Raw genomic sequence first — 6,000 nt, 5'->3', positions numbered from 1 at the left:
GAGCCATCCACGCGAGAGCCATCTGGAATGAACTTCACTCTCTTATCTCCTACTCTTTTCCAACTCTCTTTCTTGTTCGCTTGCGCGATCTTCATTCCGTATTGCCATTCTCACCGCAAATTTCGCTCGCTCTCCATTCATTCCTCTCTCGCTCGAGCGTTCATCCACTCTCACCCAAATTCATTCACTCTTTGGCTCAAGGGACCTGCTGACCGCGCGCTCTAAACGCTACCAAGATCCCGCAAACGGCAAACCCGCTGCAACTATCGCCGCGAACGGTCGTGTTTTTCGAGACGCCGTCCCGCGTTTCCCCGTTTTTGTTTGTTTGTTGTGCTGTGGCCGCGAAGTTCCGTTGCCCGTGGTGACTAGCCGATCGCAGTAGGTGTGTGTGTGCGTGTGAGGGTGTATTGCACATCTCGCTTAAAACTCATACCAAGTGTCCGCTGTGCGCCTAAACGCAAGTGTCTCCAATTGGATTGGAACCTCCGGAGTCGTGGTGGTGGTGTGAGTGGACTTGTTGACTCGTTCTGTGTGTACGCGCGGTGAAGAATAACAAACAGATTTAGTACGGGGCTGGCAGGTATCTCGCGCGCGCGACCTGTATGTTTGCGTGATCCAAGTCTACCTTTGGTTGGTGTGCGTGTTGGACGCAGTAGGCGACTAAACAAGAGCCTTCCTTCTGCGAAGGGGGTCGTACGGGATTGTGCAACTTGACACAGAAATCCAAGCATCCGAGGAACACCCTCGGAGATTCCCAGAAAACGCTGGATGAGTCAACGCCAACTCCGGTCCTAAGCCTGTACACACAGTACGAGACACTCAAGGACTCTACTAGGATATCTCCACCGCACAACAGGGGACAGGAAGTGGCGATCGCTGAACTCGAAACTCGGTGACCTAGCTTGGTGCGATCGAACGATCACCCTGAACGTACGGGACTTGGATTAATTCCGCTGGTCGAACGACGAACTCGCGTTCGTCTGGTCAGCTGCGAGTTGTCTCCAAGTACGAGTCCATGTCTGTTCTGTGTGTGGAATGTTTTCGAAAGCGGATGTGTCAAACTTACATAAATGACAGTGCGAAGAAAAATAATAATATTTGCACGGCCCAAAACGGCGCTATTGTCGTTTTCATTCATGATTGTTTAGTAGTTGTTGAGCGGCCAAATTGGAAACAGTGTGTTCATTTTTAAAGTTTTATTTTCAGCGTATTGACAGCTTAACAAAAAAGTGAGGTGCCCAAAAAAAGTGAAGGTTCGCCCAATACAAACAGAAAACAGTGAAAAAAAACCCTACGCAAGTTTGGGTTAGTGGTGTGTGAGAACAACAAACCCAACTCCTTCTTCAACAGAAACAGTGTTTGTCAGTGCCTGCTAGACTTTGTTGTTGTTGGTGTTTTCTCGAGTTTTGCGTTGCGGAATTTTGCGGGTTTCGTTTTATTCGAACGTGGTGCCTGAACTTTATGCTGTTTTGAGAGGTGAGTCAAGGCGGAAGTCTGTTTATTTTTTTCTGACGTATCTAAGTTGTGTGTTGGTAGCGCAGATTTCAGGGTGTAGAACAAAAGTTTGTTGGCTACTCTATTGACGTTTCGGTCGTGGTTTGTGGCTGTTTGCTGAAATCGTAAAGGTTTACGATGTTCATTAGAGTGCCATGAACGGTAATGAAGTTTAGTTACGATGTGTTTGGAAATCGGTTGGGGTTGTTTATGTTCTGAACAAACATTGCAAGACATTTCTTTGCAAAAACAAAACAAAATTTCCTATAAAATATACTAAGATTTTGATATACAATAATAGTTTCCGCATAAAACTTTTTAATCGACGTTATAGCCGTCCATTACGTGAGTGCTTTTTTTAACCTTGATTTTACAACATGGATGTGTGATTATAAATTCTGCAAAGATGCTATTTTTTATATTATGGTTCATAAAGAACATAGAAAATTGCTAGATTGCTGGATTTTATTTTGGAGCCAACATGATTCTTGAATTGTGTTTCAGTTGGCATATTTCTCTTAAGTATATTGTTTTTATCTTCATTTGCGACATTTAAAGTATTTTTGAAGGCCATTACAATTATTACTTAAAAACATCGAAGTAAATTTTAAATTCAAAGCATTCATCTCAAATGATTCAAACAAGAGTTTCACAAAACTTCTTATACAGTCCAGACTCGATTATCCGAAGGCCTTGGCAAAATTTCACTTCGGATAATCGAATAACGACAATTTTTTTTGCTGTCTATTCTAAAGGGATTTAGAATTTTTAAATGAAAGATGGCGGCCAATATAGCGATGATGAAATGTTGCAAAAATGCATTTTTTTATTTACAGGCAATCAACCTGTCAACTTTAAGTAAATCGGATTTGCAGAAAACGAATTTGATGTTTATAGTAAGGAAGTAAAAAAATAAAATACGAAAATTTTTTTTTGTTCGTGATTCGATTATCCAAAGTTCCAAAGATTAATTTTTATTTTATTTTATTTAAAAAGAACAATAGAACAATCAGTGTAAAATCAGGTTAAAAATGAACATAATCAAGTTTCAATAAAAAAATGTGATAGCTCGTTTTTTTCATAAAATTTGAAAATTCTCTAATTGTTTCAGGAATTGTAAAAAAACATCAATATTTTCATACCTATTCGAAAAAACAAAAATGAGTTTGTTTTTTTTTTTCTGGTTTTCTGTGTTTCTTCTATCCTTATTTGTTTTTCTAAAAAAAATTGAACTGTACTATTTTTTCTGGAGGAATTTACATGGAACCTACTTAAGATATTATCAGAAAAAAAATATCAGAAAAATATCAAAATTTATCATTTGAATAGAAAACTAGTACAAGCAGCAATGGAAGAATCTTCATCAAAAGAAAAAAAAAAATGACGCTCATCCAAAGCCTTCCTATCTCGCGTACGAATAATCTGAAAACTGAAAAAATCATCACTGAGATTATTCGGCGGAACATCTTTTTTTCTACTACACTTGCTGGTGTAATTTCACACATCCAAAAATGACCTGTCACTGTTTGTAGATGAACAATGTTTGTAAACCAAACGAAATAAATTGATTTAATTGGTTCTAACGATGAGAATAAAAAACAATCAGATTTTTTTTTGAAAAGTTCGAGAGCGATTTTCTTTTGCGCGTTCTTTTGCGAGTGAGGAAAGTTCGAAAGTGAAAAAGATTTTTTTGTGATTATTCCATCCCTGTGTACAATTGACGTTAAACTTTTCAGATTTAATTGTTTTATTATTTAAAAAAAAATCATTATGACTTAAACATTATTTAGTTTTAATTGAAGAAATGAATCTCAGTAGCAACGTAGCTGAACAGTACTTCTTGTAACCGTTGTTGGGCTGGAATTTTTTTTTTCAACCAATTTGCTGCCTGTATGTCATCAAAATATTTTAACATTGTTACATTTAATTTTAAATATATTTAATATAAGGTTATAATTTAAAAAATCAACCGCTACTTTGGTCTACTATCATGCTTGAACAATTACGTTTAGGATGGGTACCGTTTTGTTACAATACACAGCAAAAAAAAGAGTAGTCTTGCTTCATGTAAAAGGCCTGGGTGTAAAATAATTTTTGCATTATTTAATGACATTTTATGTAATATTACACTCTAAAATATGCAGTCCATTAGTATGGCAACCTACTGGACCGAAATGTTAAGCTTATTCTGAAGTTTTTTTAGAAGGTCCAATATACCAAAATTTTATGTTTTTGCTTTTGGGTGTTTTTTAATGCCCCTGACTCAAGGCGGTTTAAAAAAAAAGCAAAAACTGTAAATGTATTAATTTGGACCTTTTTTTTTTTAAAAAAAAACTCCGGATTGATATGCCTTTTCCTTTCCATTCTTCATCGGTCTGGTGGCCGAGCGGGATAAGGCGCCAGTCCTTACAGTTGGTGCTGAGTTTGAATCCCGTCGGACGCAATTTTTTTTTTTAAGTTCATACTTGCATTTTTTTTATTTGGCGTAAAAAATCGGGGAGCAAATAATACATTAAAAACTAAAATATTTCATAATTTTAATCGTAATAGATGTATTTCCTGCGTTAATGATCATCTACCGCAACAAGTTTTCATAGCGAAAGGTTTTTTTTAAAGTATTGTTTTTTATAAAACATTTTCATGAAATATTTAAACCCGACTTTAGCCTGAGACAAGGGACATAATTAACCTACATATTGCCCAATTTTTTCCAAAATTTTTATTTTTCCCTTCAGGAGGTCATTTTGAGCATCTTTTGTTCTACGAAAAGCTTTACTTATCTTGTTTTATGTTTTTCTTGTTTCAATTTTAGTATTTAAATTTGCATTTATCTTATTTAGTTTATGTTTGTTTTTGGTAGTATTTGACCTATTCTACCACCTCCCATCTTTAAATTTTGCCTATCTTTTTTTCAGGTTTTTAGCCACTTTTTCAATTTTTTGCTTGTTTTTTTTTCACATTATCTGCTATAAAATGGCACCATTATGATTTAAATTTTAAATAAATGCGTAGAGGCATAGTCTGGGACACTAGAAAAATTACTGCATACCTCTTTTTACTTAAAATATACAACCCATAAATTAAAACATGCAACCCATAAATTTTCTAAAGTTAGAGTTCTTCCTTCCAATTCTTTTTTAAGAACAAAAATTGGTTGAAAAATGGATTTCTAAAGGCGGGGTTGGGCTGTAGAGGGTTAAAAATAATAATAATATCGGCCCTAAAACAGATTCAAATTTTATTTTGCAATTCCGTCGTGAAACTACTTACTTTTTCTGTCATTCTTGAACGACGAAATAGCCTACTTTTCTGTATCAAAAATAACAGAATCGAATAGCAACACTTTTCAGAATAAATGCTGAAAAGTTCTACTTTTCAGCACTTGTTTCGAAAAGTAACACTTTTCAACATTTTTTGATTTAAACGATTTATTGACAAAATACATGAAAATTTTACTTAAAATTTCACTCAGTGTGTGTTTTTTGGAATTGCAAAAAATGTCGTATGGTACTCGTTGCAAAACTTGATTTTTTCAGCACTCTTCGTATTTATCCAACTCGGTGAACCTCGTTGGATAAATGTACGACTCGTGCTGAAAAAATCCTCTTTTTGCAACTTGTTGCATAAACTTATTTCAATCGTTGCTTAAACATATAAATGTTTAAAAATTTCCGCTACAAAATAAAAAGCGTGATCATTTTTAAAAAAAATTAAGCGATAAAATTAAATACTATGAATAGAAATGAAATTGATTATTTTTTTTCACGGAGAAAAAAACGAAGTTGACTTTATAGCTGTCGGCCACCATTGCTAGTACCAACCACTAGTGTCTTCCTTTTATCTACAAGGACTTCGCCGCCCTGGGCTCCTAAGTGTATGAAAGTATGGCACGGAGCGACGGCGCCGAATACCCATATTTACACAAAGAATTTTAGAGCGCCCGCCGCGGGATTCGAACCTGCGACCTCTGGATTGTGAGTCCAGTGCGCGGTCCGATTGATCCACACGGGCGGGACACGGAGAAGTTATTCGGTTTTCTTCCCAAATATTAAGGTTTTGGATTACAAAATACCGATTACAGCTTTTATTATTTATGCAAATTCACCTCAAGAAACATCGAAATCGAAAAAACATTTGCGTGTTGGCTACTCGAAATAAATTATTAATTCAAAATCAAAAATAAATATAAATTGGAATAATAAGCCATATTTTAACAATTCACTGAAAAAATGTTTTAAACTGCGTTTTACACTAGTTCAGCTGTTTTGAAATCATTAGTTTTCAAAAATTGTACCAAATTATTTAGACCAGCCTAATTGAATTTTAATTTTGCTAAATTTTGGCTAAATTACTTCATCTGATCTCTTATGAAATTTAATGACACGATATCCATAACTAATGAGTTTATGTTTTCAATTATATGATATTTTTTTTTAAATTTTAGTCCAGTCTAACAAACACACCACAAAAATATCTGATACATACCTTATCATAAAAAGCCGACCC

General features: G+C 35.2%; 1 protein-coding gene across 6 annotated transcripts in view; it reads left to right on the top strand.

Annotated features, from left to right (window-relative positions):
- Positions 1-237: 237 nt before the first annotated feature.
- LOC6052405 overlaps positions 238-6,000 on the top strand; it is an 81,675-nt gene continuing 75,912 nt past the window's right edge. For 2 of the 6 annotated variants that reach the window (XM_038258996.1, XM_038258991.1), the window contains exons 1-2: positions 238-382; positions 1,207-1,476. The gene's annotated coding sequence lies outside the window, so the exon portion shown is untranslated. Of the gene's footprint in view, positions 391-522; positions 631-1,194; positions 1,477-6,000 lie in introns of those variants that run through there. The other 4 variants (XM_038258992.1, XM_038258995.1, XM_038258993.1 and 1 more) reach the window with 4 other exon arrangements.

The sequence above is a fragment of the Culex quinquefasciatus genome, chromosome 3 (assembly GCF_015732765.1).
Source record: "Culex quinquefasciatus strain JHB chromosome 3, VPISU_Cqui_1.0_pri_paternal, whole genome shotgun sequence".
NCBI classification, from domain to species: domain Eukaryota; kingdom Metazoa; phylum Arthropoda; class Insecta; order Diptera; family Culicidae; genus Culex; species Culex quinquefasciatus.
Note: the sequence above shows the minus strand (reverse complement) of the source record. Positions and strands in the feature narration are given on the sequence as shown.